The following is a 16,021-nucleotide window of genomic DNA, read 5'->3' as shown; positions in this document are numbered from 1 at the left end:
TGCACTGGGGGAAATCAGCAGTGGCAAGACCGCAGCAGCAGTGCCAGTTCCTATCCTAGCACATACAGGGAGAGGCTGGTCCCTCCCTTGGAGCAGCCCTACTAGAGCAGGGACTCCTCGCTGAAAGCAGATCCGGTTCCCCCTCTCCAGTGGCTCTGGCGGCAGCCAGCTTTCGAGAGCACAAGCTCACCCTCGACAGATGCACTGATGCGCGTACGTCCAGCACCGCCATTCCGTAAGGAGGCAGAGGGAGTGGGGAATCCCAGCACTCCTTGAACCCACCAGACTTCTTGCGCATGTAGCCTGGCTCCGGGCAGGGGCAACAGCAGCTCTGCGGGCGCATCGGTGGCTCACAACAATCCGCTCATCCTTCTCACTCCTGCCTCACTTGGCACTGTTGAGACAATCTTTGTCACAGCTAGGAGCATGGAAGTTGCCCTGCCCGCACTAAGCAGTACCCACTTAGATGACACGCTAATGCCCTCCGCACAGCCCTCTACACCCCAGCGCCAGAGCTACTCCTAGCCGTAAACTTGGCCCGTGGAGAAAGAGCTGTTTAATCCTCTCTACACGGCCAAGCTTATGCCAGCCCAGTGAGAAGCGCACACACACACACGCCCGATATGCAACACAAACCTTCGCCCATGCCATCACTACTACTTTAACCTTGTTTCCAAATTGCTGCATAGGGAATTCCAGGGAGTTTAAGCAAAGGCACCTCCCAACCCTATGCACAAAACCTCTTGCGAGCATTCCTATATCTACTAGCATTTGCTTTGCAAGCACCAAGGCACATTGAGCAATGCTGCCAAACCCGCTGATGGCGGATCAGCTCGCATCAAGCAGGCAGTAGGGCACACCTTCTAGAAGCGACCCTTGAACACGTATCGCCACCATTGCAACACCCCACTGGGATGGAGCATACAGAATAGGGAGGGAGAGCCTCACGACACTAGGACTGAAGAGCCCACCAAAAGAGCTATTTAACTCACTAGGCTTATCGGAGAACAGTTCAAGCTTAACAGGTTTAGGACTAAAGGCTGATCCCACTAACACACCCACATGATAAAGTCGATACAGCCCTCTTTCCATGTCCTTTAACTGGACGCCTGCGTGCACATTCTAGACCAAGTCACACACTTATCTGTGCTCTGTGCCTTACTTCTAGATTGGCCAACAACGTTGTTCCGAGGGCAAATATTTAATGAGATAGCATTAAGAATGTTTAATCCCTAATCAAATCTGTGCTCAGAATACATCGGCGCATAGTATTCTCAATAGTATACTATAAACAGCAAGTACAATGTTAAATGCTTTACTATGCTCTATATGACATATTCTCTTCGATGATAAGCTGCTCCACGCACCATAAATAGCAATGCTGTACCACTAGATAGGGACAATTATATTTTAACTTTGGTAAAAGGAACACCAAATAAATACTCCATCCTTTGGGGAATCACACTTACATATAAATGGAATAGCAGCGACTTCCTACGGAGTAAAATGCAAGCGAATATTTTAAAGAGGTAAAACAAAAAATGGTACAAAATATCTTCTTATATTGATGGATGATACCATATATATCAAGTGACCATCATGAAGACTAGATCTCACTAGAGATCAAGAGTTCCAAAAAAATAAGTACGATAACAAGTACTTTCTATGGCTTGATAGCCAAACCCCAATATGATACAAGAGAAGCCAAGTATGCACTCGATTGTCTCTAAGTAAAATAACTCAAACCTGCGTCTCTCTGTACAACAAGGCAAATCATTTGCGCAAACATTAAATCCCATTTTTAACCAACTTGTTACTTGGCTAATTGTTACTACAATCAAATCATGTCGATCTCAGTTGTGAACCAGATTTGACTCTATTTTTACTCCCTCTCCTTGCACACCCAAGAGTAAAGGAACCTCTGCAGATTTTTTGTGTGTGCTTTACCACGTTTTCCTGTGCCATGCTAACAGAAAGTACCCTAAAGACAGGACTGGTTAAGCATAGCATGGAAAGTGTGGCACTGGGAACAGCAACTAGAGTTGGAACAGATTCTGTCACTTTGGGCAAGAAAGATTGCCGAATAGGAGAATATAAATTTAGAAATGGGAAAAATTATTATTCCAAAACATAAGGTTTAGAAAAGTCAGATTACTCCGTATATCTATAAGAATTCTGGTCAAGTCTGACTCCAAGAAAATGAGTAAATTTATTCGCCCCACTCGTAATGATTAGTACCCAAACAGCCATTTCTCAAACATGTTACAATCATGATACATTGTACTTAATTTAAATGATGGCACTAGGGGAATTTATATTTCACTAACTACCTCCGTGGCTATCCTGAGCAAAACTTCAGTGACCAGACTTACCAAAGAGACTGACTGAGCTTCAGTTCATCTTTGCAAATTTGAACACTATCAGATCTGGACCAACAAGACGGTGAATGGCTGCCAAATTACAGGAACCATTTCTCCTCCCATTGTTTTACCACCCTTACTGCTAAAACACCAGGGCCTCACCCTCCCTGACAGACAAACTCTCGTATTATCTAGCTTGCTTCTAGCATATATATACCATGCCCCTGGACAATCGAATTTCCCACTACCGCGTCCCTGAAGAAGTGGGTATTCCACTAAGTTTCCTAATTTCCTCGTGCGGGTATTGTAGTTTTGAGAATGCTTGGTGGAGATTTTGTAGGTGTTGGTCTCTGTCTGAGGGGTTAGAGCACTATTGAGGAGGATTTTAATGGGATCTTGAACTGTGAGGTAAGAGGGAATGCTCTCCTCACCAGCCCCTATCTACTGCATGCTTTTAAATAGTTTCTCCAGCTTTGCTGCCATATACAACTGCAAGTTTAAAAACTCATGTTGGAAAATATTAATTATTTGACAAGTGCCAAGGATTATCCTTCTAGTAGAATCTCATTTATCCACAATTCATTAACTTGTACATGTTATAAATGCCAAAATATTATACCCTTCATTTAATATAACAGATGGTAGTAACAGTAAGGTCTCATTACTCAGCTTTTAAAAAATAGACTGCAGAATGTATGCACTTAAAAAAATTAAAACAGGGAAAAAGTATTAACACTAAGGAGGGGAAAGTGATTTTTGGACCTGTCTCCACGAGTACATCTACATTATAGCACAGACATAGGCTCTAACACTTGTTTAAACCCAAGCTTATCCACTTATTCACTCACAAATATGTCATATTAAAGTCATCTATCTGAATTTGGGGGAAATGGCATTTAAATCTGAAGCTGAGTTTTGCAACTTGGGCCCCAGCTCTATTTTCTAGATGTAGCAAGTGATTGTTTTCTCATGTTTCACAAAGATAGAACCAAGTCCTAGGAGATAAATAGAGTGTAACAGGTAAAGATGAACTTTGAAAGCCCCTAGTTTGCATAGTCTCCATAGAGCTAAAATACTCATTAGAGTTTTACTTCCCTTAGTAGCACTTACCAGAATGTTTCACTTTTGGATGTTTCATGTCCCGTCCTCCCATCCTCCCCAGCATAGTGACTGCAATTCTAGCAGAAATATGAAATGCTCTGCAGAAAAAGAGATGGAAAGTCTGCAGTTGCAACGTATAGCAATTACACAATTCAAAAGGTAATAGAGGTTAACATGTTTTAAGCAGGGACCTAGAATAGTGTATCAATCAATACATAGGAGAATCTGCATTTTTAAAAAATGCAAGCATTTTTAGAGAATACTATAAGTTGACAAAAAATAGTAAGTCAAAGAAATGCATGGAAAATTGCAGATTAGGGATAAGGAAATAGCACATGTTGGTTGTTCTGTTTCTGCCTTCACAGGTGAAGATCTGCCAGAGAGGAAAGGGATTGCTGGTATGAGAGGGGAGGTGTTATAGAAAGCACCACAGAGAAATGATCTATGATTTAACTAACAAGCGAATCAGTTTATCAGGGGATCACACATATTTATAGAGTACTACTGATGTGCATGGAACTTTGCAGACAAGACAAAATGTTCTCCTCACCTTGCTTTTATATTATCTTCAAGACAAAAGATCTACATACTCAAATGGTCCCACCAGCACAAAGGTATCTATGCAGTTATCCCAGAGTACTTAATAAGCTTTATTTCATTATGCCTCCCAACACCCACTTATATAGAGAAGAAGTGGAATTTCAATGCTGAAAAATGCAAAAATTATTTACACCAGAGAATAATTTTAATTACACGTACAACTTACTGGGTTCTGAATTAACTGCATCAGCGGAAGAGAAAGACCTGGGCACTATGAAGAGTTCCGTTCAGTTTACAATGTCAGTTAAAAAAGACATAAAATGTTAGGGTGCATAAAGAATGGAGAATGATATTATGATCTTATTCTGTAGATCAAAGCTACACCCTTACCTGGACCACTGTGTTCAATTCTGGTCACTCCATCTCAAAAAGATAGAAGCAGAATTAGAGGAGGGTCAGAGATGGGCAACAAGAATGATTAGAAATATGGAGACGCTTCATATGAAGAGAGACTGAAAAGACTGGGATTGTTTACTTTATAGAGGAGACAAGAGACATGATAAAACTATACAAAATAATAAAGTAAATGGGGAACTTCTAGTCATGCTCTCGTAACACAAGAATAAGGAGGCATTTAATGAAATTGGAAGGTGGCAACTTCAAAAGCAATAGAAACACATATTTTTCTCCACACAATTAATCTGTGGAAATCATTTCCACATCATTGAAATCAACAGCTAAGCAGGATTCAAAAAAGGATTAGACCTTACATGGGTAACAAGAGCAAGAATTGTAAATATTTTTGAAAATGAAGAATTTTGGAAGGGATGTAAATCCTTGTGCTTCAGGGCATGAACCAGCCTCCAACTACTGGGAGTTAGGAAGAAACTTGCCCTGGAGACAGGTTGTTCCACAACTATTTACTGCTGGGTTTCTTGCACATGTCTATAGCATCTGGTAAAGTGTCCACTTCAGTGACATGATACTGGATTAGATGGACCATGGGTTTGATTCAGTATGGCAATTCCTATGTTTATATGGAAACTGAGTCACAAAGAGTAGCCAGAGATGGAAAAACAGTAGACAAGAATGTATTCCTCAATACCATCAGGCCAGAGTATAGTCCCGCAGTCAGGACACATCAGATATCAAAGAGACGCTTTATGCTAGATCCTAGGCTGAAGTATCCAAGAGGTTTAAAGGGTAATGGTAGAAATTAACAATGTCTTCACTAAAAATTTTCGAAATTTTCAGAGGACTGAATTCTTAAGAGCTGAAAATACAATCAGTCATGAAAGGTTGATAATGCATACTATATATTATACCAGAACCTCTGGATTACTTTAAACAAATAATTAGTTTCTATTTATAGAAAGCCTTTCATCCTGAAGGTTTCCAGCGAACTTCAAACTCTACAAACATCACCTAAATGAAGGGCCAGCAGCCAGTCAGAACAGTCTTTCCTTCTGGTTATTATTGCAGAGTACAAGGTTTTCATCAGGCCACCAAACTAAATTTCTATTCCTAAAAAAAGTACCAAGTGATCTTAAAACATACACAAAGATTTTGCCACAGCTCAGGTTTCATATTCTCTGATTAATTTAGTGTCACAGAGTTTATATCCGTCAGAAGGATAAAGGTCAAACTGACAGCTCTGGAGCAATTAATTAGGCAGGCTTCTGGGTTGCTCCTCGTTGTGCTCTTTGCTCTTTACAAAAGACACGTAATATGAAGGAACCACATGGACACAGTGGGGGTCCAATAATCATGTTTGATAACAATATACAACATGCAAGCCCTAGCTACAGATATATACACTGCTGCTCTGGCAATGTTCCGGCAGCTTTGGGAACACAGCAGACAGGGCCACTAGAAGGCTCAAACTATCTAAAAGGATATTACCTTTATTCCTATATGCTACATTCCTAAAGATGCATCTTCAGCCACTAATGGAGAGATGATGCAGGTGAGCAAACAGCTCCAGAAACCACACCAAGCAAACAAATTGGTAACTGACCTAGGATGATTTGCCAAACAACCCAACTTTAAGAATACAAGCTTCTAGTTTCACCAGCACCTCTTCACTAATTAGAATTTTAGAGTGATTCTCACCGATCTTACACTTTAACAATTCTATTTCCATTAGAGAAAGTTGTTGGGAATTGGCCCTCTTTGAATAGGCCTCTCTGAAGCGCCAAGTCTACTTTTACAGCCTTCAAGATAAAAAACCATGCAGATGATTGGCTTGCATTCTATATAGAAGACAGTTTCCAAGGAAAAATGCTGTCTGACTGTAGCTGATTGAAGTCCTTAAAAACTAAGTGGTGGAGAATTTGCATTTTGTTCATATAAACACTGTACAAAGGAATTATACAAGTGGCTTTTCCTGTGGCAGTCACTCCAGTACCTACAGTTAGGACATCCAACAATGGGAAGGGTTTTTTGCTTTAGAATATTAAAAACTGGTAGCAGTGAACCACAAATGCAATTAAAATTCATGTAGCCACCTTGCCATATAACTCAGCAGGTAACTAATTCAATACTCTTCCAGTGGGACACCTAGCTTCACATGTGACTGAGTTGTAAATTTCGAGGCAGGGTACCCTTGAGAAGAACTGCATATCAGAATTTCTTATCTTACTGCTAATAACCATCCATGGAGAAAGCTAATAAGCATACTAGCAGCAATAGACTACTCCTCAGCAAATCTACCAGAGAAGGGATATAAGACAGTTCTCACCAAACCTCTGCTTAATCTGGAGAGGTTTGAAATCCATAAATCTGTGTTCTTTTCCTCCATTCTTGTCTGCTGCTACACCCCCCCATAATTTTGCAACTCCATTGCTGCTTGTAACCATGGAATAAAAGGAATATTTTAGATCTCAGCCATTTAAAGTTCTCTATTCAGGTGCTTCCAAGATTTCATTTGGCAGAGATCTATAATCACTAATGTTAAAGTGAAGTTCTAGTCCAGGGGTCGGCAACCTTTCAGAAATGGTGTGCCGAGTCTTCATTTATACACTCTAATTTAAAGCTTCGCGTGCCGGTAATACATTTTAACGTTTTTTAGAAGGTCTCTCTATAAGTCTATAATATATAACCAAACTACTGTTATATGTAAAGTAAACACAAGCGTTTTCAAAAAGTGCTAGTCAGAAGCTTTATATAAAATTAAATTAGAAAGTGCAGAGATCATATAATCAGATTTAAAGTGTGATCCTTCCTTTTGTTCGTCGGCCTCCCTCCTGCTCCTGCTTTTCCTTGCTGAGAAGTTATCTCCAATGTCTGGCATGTATCTTCGAGGAATACTTATTTAATGCCTGCCTGGCTACACAGGCTTTCTGAGTGGAGAGAGAAAAAACCCTTTGTTATATGCCCTAGGTGCCTAAGCAGGCTCCAGAGGGACAGAAGGAACAGATATATTTACATGTAGTGAAAATAACAACATGTTTACACCTAACAGGTAACGTTGATGCCAAATGCCTGAAAGAGCATTGGGCAAAACCGCATATTTTCTTCAAACAAAGTTAAAGTTTCACTGGCAGGGAGCCAGGTCATGGTCAGAATAGAGGTCCGGGCATGAAGATCTCTTTGAGTGGCTTCAATAGTTGGCCGACTGTCAGCATCGCACAAAACTTTGATGTCCACAATTCTGAGCTTTTTAACTGAAATGAGCTGCATTTAGAATCTTTCACACCGATCCACTGAAATACAAGACAAATCCAAGTCGCTTTCATTGAAAACTTTTCAGGTTTAATTAGAAAAGAAAAGAATTGGGGTCAATTGCTGGAAAATCTTGCACACACTCCTGTCAGAAAATTCTGATCCACCAGTTCCTTGCAATGTACCTTTTCAATCTCATCGACATTGACAGTGCAACGTTTTGATTAGCTCTTGTATTGATGTTGGAAACTCAGTGGAGATAGTAAGTTTGAATATCCCTGGAAAAAAACTGCTAGTTTCAACAAACAAATGCTTTCCAGGGTTTTAAAGATCCAGACTGTTTGCCCTGCAACCCTGGAGACAGAGGTTTGAGTTCGTTTAGGTGAGCAGTGCTATCAGTTAGAAAAACATGAGCTTACAAGACAGCCTTTGTCTCGCTGACGTTCGGAGTAGTTTTTGTTCTTTATTATCCCAACAAAAAGGCCGTTGATTGCATCCAAAACAGTTTACAAAGCACACCAACTTTGCCGGACTTGCCGATGTTGCTGTGTGTGGAGATGTCGTTATATAGCACTTGGTCCATCCTCTTCTAGCAGTGCTGTTGAAAATTGTCTGTGAGTCCAAAGCAGAATCGAGCAAACAAGGAAATTCACAATTCGGCACCACTGTATTCATCACATTATTAAGCTCTTGATTAAGAAATCTTTAGTCACACAGGTTTTCTTTTGAAGGATGAATACAGTTGCACAATTTGACTATATCGGGTCCCAGACATCGGCCGTTTGTGCTTCAAGACTTCGAGATCCCTTTCCGTTTTTCTGACCATTAGGCAGAAGGCATCAATCGTGTTGTCAGCATCCTACACCAGTGTTCACGTTGATATGCAAACTCCTCGTTCGTTTCCTCAAAATCCGGTTTAACCTTTCCGTATTTCTATTCCCGCTTGCAGTGGCTTTAGGCACACAAGTGTCTGCTGGTTTCATCAGAATTTGCGTTCCACAGTTAATCTTGCAACACTGCCAAATGTGGAATGTCGTTTATATTCCGCACTCTAATCAGTATGGAGGGCTAAACCTGCAACACTAAAATAAACTCTGCTGTGTCTTTCATGCAGTTGGTCTGCTTTCCATTAATGTTTTCTTACCATTTCGGCCTATGCGTCTCTCAACTGTTCTGGGCGAGATGGGCAGTTCTTTTATTCTAAATATGATTGTATTTTATTTGGGGGCAAATCATTGAACAAAATCTCTCGCTGCTGAGCTTCTTTTTATTTCCACCATTCTTGTGACAACTTCCCCTTTTTTGAAAAATGCATGTGTTATTTTTTGTAACTTCTTCTGTAGCTTGATTTTTACTTACACTTAAGCTTTTAAAAACACTACTTTGCTTCTCATAGGCTGCTACTGCCTTTTTGATTGATTCAGTCTTGTCTGCTTCGTCAAGAAAAGTTTTCTCGTGCTTCGTTTCAAAATGTCGTTGAACACTTGACGTGCGACAAACACTTTCATAACAGAAAGCACAAATAGTACGGTCCTTCTTTTCAATAAACCCAAATGCGTCTGTCCACGCAGGATGAAATGATCAGACATCTAGCTTCACTTTCTTAGGAGCTGCCATTTTGTCAAATGTTCCCTTCAACTCTCAGTGGGGAAAAAAATGGCGATAGAAGGCAGGCACAAGGGTCAAACGCAGTGTGGTCTGAGATAAGCAATTTTAAGATAGGGGTGCTGAGCTGCACCCCCTCTTCCCTTGTGTGCAACCCTCACTGTCCCAGGCTGGGAACAGTGGGCCACAGCAGTGAGGCTGCAGAGCAGTGATCCAAGGCCAGGAGAAGAGCCCAGGGTGGCATGCAGGAACTCCAGGCCAGAAAGCAGGCTGAGCAGGACTGGAGATCTGGACTGGGCTGGCAGGAGGTCAGCAACTGGAACCCCAGATTGGCAGCTGAGGTGAGTGAGCTGGCCCCGGTAGGGCTGAGCAGGGCCGTAGGCCTGAACCCTGTTTGGAAGGGCGCCTGCACAAGGTAAGTGGGGCTGCTGCAGGAGGGACTCCAGCTGGCAAAGGGCCAGCAGCGGGAATCCCAGAGCACTGTAGGCTGAGCGGCTCAACCTGCCGCGGTTCTGGGGTTTCAGTCGCGGGCTCCTGCCAGCTGGGGTCTCAGCCCCCTGCCAGCCTGGGGTTCCTTCCAGCCTGGGGTTCCTTCCCTCAGGCTGGCAATAGGGGCTGAGTGGGGCTACCGCAGGGAGGACACCAGGTGGCAAGGGGCCAGCAGCGGGAATCCCAGAGCGGCTGGAGGCTGAGCAGTTCAGCCCGCTGCCACTCTGGGGTTTCAGCTGCGGGATCCTGCCGGCTGGGGTCTCAGTCCCCTGCCAGCTTGGGGTTCCTTCCACCAGGCTGGCAGTGGGGGCTGAGTGGGACTGGCAGAGGGTCCCCAGCTGGCAGGAGCCGGCGGCAGAAAGCGCCAGAGTGGCGGCGGGCTGAGCCGCTCAGCCCGCCCTGCGTGCCATTAAAAATTGGCTCCCGTGCCATAGGTTGCTGATCCCTGTTCTAGTCACTCAAGTCAGCATCTGCATGGTTTTTAGTTCAGTAAGTAAACAATGTATTATTACAAAATTCTTCCAGTTAATATCCACTACAAGTACATTTGTCTAAAAGAAAATAGCATAATGTTGAGGACTAAGTTATTACCCATTCAAAAGCCAAAGCATGGATGTTTTGAACCTATCTACGGAAAAAAAAAAATCAAAAAACCAGCACAGCCTAAATGCCCCTTCCAGATAAGCTAACACACATGGTCTGGCATAGGGGACTAAAAACATATGCCTGTGCCACTTTAGTTTACCTGCTGTTTATAATAATGGCTGAAGTGATTGGTTCTTAAATAATAATGTTAGCACTTACAATATTAATAAAATTACATTCATATAAAGCACAGACACAATTACTCAAGGCATTCAAAACTCTGTTCAGGGTTAACTAAAGTTTAACCTAAGCAGAGTCTAACTTCCTAAGGAGTTTCAACAAGTCAAGAAGGAAACATGCCTCCATGTTACAGTAAATGAGCAAGAACAGGCTGAACTTTTCAAAATTTATCTTGGAATAAAATGAATACCAGTGTAGTGCCCAAAAATATATCTGAATCATGGTTTTCACTAACCACTTTGGCTACTGATATACATATATAACACTGAAAGTTATTACCTATTAGCACCGGTTACTATACAGTAACTCCTCACTTTAAGTCGTCCCGGTTAACATTGTTTCGTTGTTATGTGGCAGATCGATTAGGGAACATGCTCATTTAAAGTTATGCAATGCTCCATTCTTATGTTGTTTGGCTGCCTGCTTTCTCCACAGCTGGCAACCTCCCTGAGCCCCCCACTTCCCACAGCACCTCCTGCCCACCGGCAGACCCCGCGGATCAGTACCTTCCTCCATCCGCAGCAGTCAGCTGGCTTGCAGCATTTCGGGGGCAGGAGGGAGGGGAAAGGAGTGAGGACTTGGCGTGCAGGCTCCCCCTCCCTCCCCCTATTGCCGCAAGCCAGCTGATTGCCATGGGCAGGAGGGGGAGGGAGGGGAGCCTGCATGCCAAGTCCTCGCTCTTCCCCTCTCCCTCCTGCCCAGAGGCAATCAGCTGGCTTCCAGTGTTTAGAAGGGAGGGGAAGGAGGAGCGAGGATGCAGCATGGGAAGTAAACGTGGAGGAGGTGCGGGGGAGAAGAGGCAGGTCAAGGATGGAGGCTTGGGGGATGTGGGGAAGTGGGCAGACTGAGGGTTGAGCTCCCCCCCCGACCGCACCTGGTGCTTGCAGAGTAGAGGAAGCTGCCACTGCTGCGCAATGTGCTTCTCCTAGTCTACAGCACCTTCAGCCTCCTTGCCTGCATCATCTCCAGTGCCAGTGGACTGTGCCTGTGTGGGGTAAGGCAGGGGCACATCCCAACTATAGTACTGTATGTACAGTATGTTTGTAAACACACAGAACATGCACACTACTCTCCCTCCCCAGCATAGTATTAAATTGCTTGTTTAAAACTTATACTTGTGTTAAATTGCTTGTTTAAAATTGTTTAAAATGTGTATAATGCCTTTTGCCTGGCAAAAAAAAAAAAATCCCTGGAACCTAACCCCCCCTATTTACATTAACTCTTATGGGGAAATTGGATTCACTTAACATTATTTCATTTAAAGTCGTATCTTTCAGGAACATAACTGCAACGTTAAGTGAGGAGTTACTGTATTTATAGCATTGGATTATATAAACTTATTACAGAAGTTACATATTGTTATGGAATTTACTTAGCGTTTGTTCTATAAATAAAAGTCCTATTGCTGCTCCTTCTAAACGCACAGCAAAGGATGTGGCTAAAACTCCTTTTCAGAAAGCAACATATTTCTCCAAAGGAGGGAAGTATTTCATATATGATTCCCTATATCTTATTAGACATTGTGACAGAGTGCACCACCCACCACTAATTGGGCACCTCCTCCTAGCCACTCTGACGATTAGCTCAGCAGGTCAACACTCCTTCCCACTGTTGCATGCTGTCACTCTTTCTGGTCTGCAGCCCCTCTCACTCCAGGGACCTCAGCATCCTCTTCATGACTCAATCCTCCAGCCAGGTCTCTCAGTGCTCCCCCCTTCTGAGGTATATCAGTCTTTCCTTCCCACTCACTGCCTCAGATGTCACTCTTCCAGTAGCTGGTAGCGAACCCAGGCCCACTCTCTACTCCAGGTTCCACTCCACAGACCCTCAACCCAGAAGTTCTGAGCTTTACTCTCTCAGCCCTCCCTGCTTCTCCCTTAGACTACTTTCCACCACACTTAATTCCCTCCTTTCCCTGGGAGTACCAGCTCCAAGCCCTCCTCCCAGGATTGTTCTTTCTTAACAGCCCCAACTTCTGGGCTTTATAGGTTCTGTCTAATCCTGTACAACTGAACCTGCTTGCAATCAATTCCCCCGACACACCCCACTTCCTCCAGGTGCAGCCTGTGGAGTTAATAGTCCTACCTGGTGCCCTTAACCCTTTCAGTCTTGGGTGGAGGGGTGGGTGGCCATCCTATCACAGGTGTGAACTTAATTACTCCACCTTGCAACTTTAAGTCTGAAAGCAACTTCAAAACAAGGGCAGTTTCACAGGCCAAATTCCACTAGGGTTACCAGGCATTCAGTTTTTGACTGGAATGCCTGATTGAAAAGGGACATTGGTGGGTCCGGTCAGCACTGCTGACTGGGCCGTTAAAAGTCTGGTCAGCAGCACAGCAGGGCTAAGGTGGGCTCCCTGACTACCCTGACTCTGCGTGGGTCCCAGAAGCAGCCCCTAGGCACAGGGGTTGGCCAGGATAGCTCCACACACTGACGCCAACTAGAGCACTGGCTCTGCAGCTCCCATTGACTAGGAACCACCACCAATGGGAGTTGTGGAGGTGGTGTCTGTGGGTGCAGGCAGTCCACAGAGCCCTATGGCCCCTCCGCCTAGGAGCCGGACACGGCAGCTGCTTCTGGGAGCCACCTGAGGTAAATGCCGTCCAGCCGGAGCCTGCACTCCAAACTCCCTCCTGTACCCAACCCCCTGCCCAGCCCTGAGCCCCCTCCCACACCCAAACTCCCTCCCAGAGCCCAAACCCCCTCCGGTACTCTGAACCCCTTAGCACCAGCCTGGAGCCCCCTCTTGCACCCAAACGCCTCACCCTTGGCCCACCCCAGAACCCACACCCCCAGCTGGATCCCACACCCTCTCCTGCACTCCAACCCCAACCCCCTGGCCCAATCCTGAACTCCCTCCTACACCCCAAACCCCTCATCCCCAGCCCCACCCCAGAGCCCTTACATCTTCCCACACCCCAACCTGGTGAAAGTGAGTGAGGGTGGGGGAAAGCGAGTGACAGAGGGAGGGGGGAATGGAGTGAGGGAGGGTGGGGCCTCAAAGAAGGGGCAGGACAGAGGTGGGGCCTCTGGGAAGTGGCAGGGCATGAGTGTTCGGTTTTGTGCAATTAGAAAATTGGCAACCCTAAATTCCACCAGGCAAGCTGCAGCTGGAGCACAGCCAGCAAAGTTCAAGCTACTGTGGGGCCTGCAATCAACTAGCTTTGCCCACAAAGTAGTGTGCAGCTAGCTGGGGGGGAGATAGTGGCCAAGGCACTCACAAGCTGCATTGATTCAGCCCACCTCCTAGGTATTCCCTTCAGTGGTTCAATGCTGCTTTCACCTGGCAGAGGATGGCAGAAGTATCAGCATCGGCCCTTCTTTCAGGGTGGAATCCCTGTTCAGATGTAGCAAGGTGCAAACTGAGAGTGAATCAAGTCGAGTTTGTTCTCCCTGCAGTTTTCATGAAAAAGGTGTAACTGCTAACAATGGTGGAGACTGGGGATTAATCAAAGGCAGGTTCTAAACAAAGATAGAGATTTTTAACATTCAAAATATTTCTATTTTACAATTATTAAGACTCAGTGTAGCTAATGAAAGATCCCACATACAGAATTACTCAAGTTATTTTATTACTTTATTTATTATATAAATATTTTTATGCGGTGTTGGGGATTTTTGTTAGAATTAACAAGAGGCTCATGGATGATCAGCAGCAGTGACAGTTTAATGCAAACTACAGAGTCTTGTGCTGATCTGTAAGTATAAGGATTAATGAAATGCATAATTCTGTAACTACTTGCATAGAAGTAATACATCTAATTTTCCAATCAAGCTACAACATTTTTTTTAAATTGGCGGACTATGTGACAGTCTTTCCTAAGAAATCTATTTCTCTAATGTAGTTTAGATTCAGACATTGATCATTTCAACAGCACAGTTTAAAATGGAAATGAGCTAACTGGACACTGTACATTATAGCAATATTTTATTTCCTTATTAACAAATGTTTTTTCCTGGCTGGCCAATATTTTAGGGTTACACTGGCTTTTTAACCCACATTTGCAGGTCCCATTAGCAGAAAATCTTCCTTGAGGGGGTTGGGGTGTCATAACAGTACAAGGTGCTTACAACTTCCATCCTGCTGGGAGTCTAGAGTCAGCTGGTGGAACCTGCACTAAAAAAAGTAGACACATTAAGAAGGGTAGTGACCTGGAAACCCAGGAAATGTGTAGATTCAGTACCAGTCCAAAGCAGACTTGCTTGGTCAGTCTCCTCTGTCTCAGGCATAAATTAAAGCTTCCCTCCTCTGGCACAACTAAGTGAGGACAAACCTCACCCTGTGCCCTCTTGGATAACACCACTAAACACATTCACCTTACAACCTTCTTAATTCTACTAATTGTATTTACAGATATGGGGCCTTCTCAGTGGAGTTTAATGGATGTAACAGAGGCTGAAGTTTGGCACACACCAGATACAAATAAAAAAGATACTCTCAGGACAGGTATTGTCAAAGTTCTTCACTAACAATGTTCCGTGATATTAGCACATCTCAATTACTTCTGCCATACATTTCTCAAACAAAAAAGCATGTCTATTAAAACAATATTTTGTGGTTATAGATACTCTATGTGCAGAGAAAAAGACAGGCAAAGATTTTCAGAATGCTAAAGAGACGTATTGATCTCAAATAACAGTCTTGTAGACTGTTACCTTTTAATTAACCCCAACACAGTGTTGCCATTTTTAAAGATGTATCTGGGCCGCACAACACATTGCGCTGAATATTATGTCAGCCTGGAAATAAGCCATACCCCCGCTCACAGCCATGCAAACAATGGCCAGCATGTTAATCCAACATGTTGTAAATGAAGCTGACAGCTAATATTTGTAACTGCACCTGCCTAATCATATATTCTACTATTAGTACACTCTTTGGATATTTAATATCCAAACTAGACTGGATCCTACAGGGCAGATTCTTTCACACACCACTAGCTCATTGCAGGACTTGCCCATTGTTTATGTAGGTCTCGTTAAAGATTATTAATAATGAATCCCCTTTAAATCCTTTAATTTGCTTTTTATCTACATAAAGAACTACTCATAATGAATGGGATGAAAATGGACTGTTTATTTTGCTTTTGGACCTCAACCTATAAACATAGTGAGAAAGAAGTTGATTCACTACTGTGATACATTACGTATGATGGCTGTGGGAAATTCCCCCAAACTAGTGCATCATCTAACACTGCCACCCACCTTTTTTCTTTATGTTTACTGGAAGCACCTTGATGCAAACAGGATAACTTAGTGTGAGTCAGGTTCCACAGTTTCTTCTCCACAATCTGAGTAACCCAATCCCCACGCAGGCAGGAATAAAACCAGCCCATCTGGAAAGCTATCCCTGAAATTTGGGAAGGAGAAAAAAAAGCTTTGTGTTTGAGGAGCCCAGCACCAAGGCCAAAAATCTGGTTAAATGGCACAAGGTTGTT

Source organism: Chelonoidis abingdonii, chromosome 17 (assembly GCF_003597395.2).
Source record: "Chelonoidis abingdonii isolate Lonesome George chromosome 17, CheloAbing_2.0, whole genome shotgun sequence".
Classification (NCBI taxonomy): domain Eukaryota; kingdom Metazoa; phylum Chordata; order Testudines; family Testudinidae; genus Chelonoidis; species Chelonoidis abingdonii.
The sequence above is the reverse complement of the archived record's forward strand: the minus strand, read 5'-3'. Positions refer to the sequence as shown.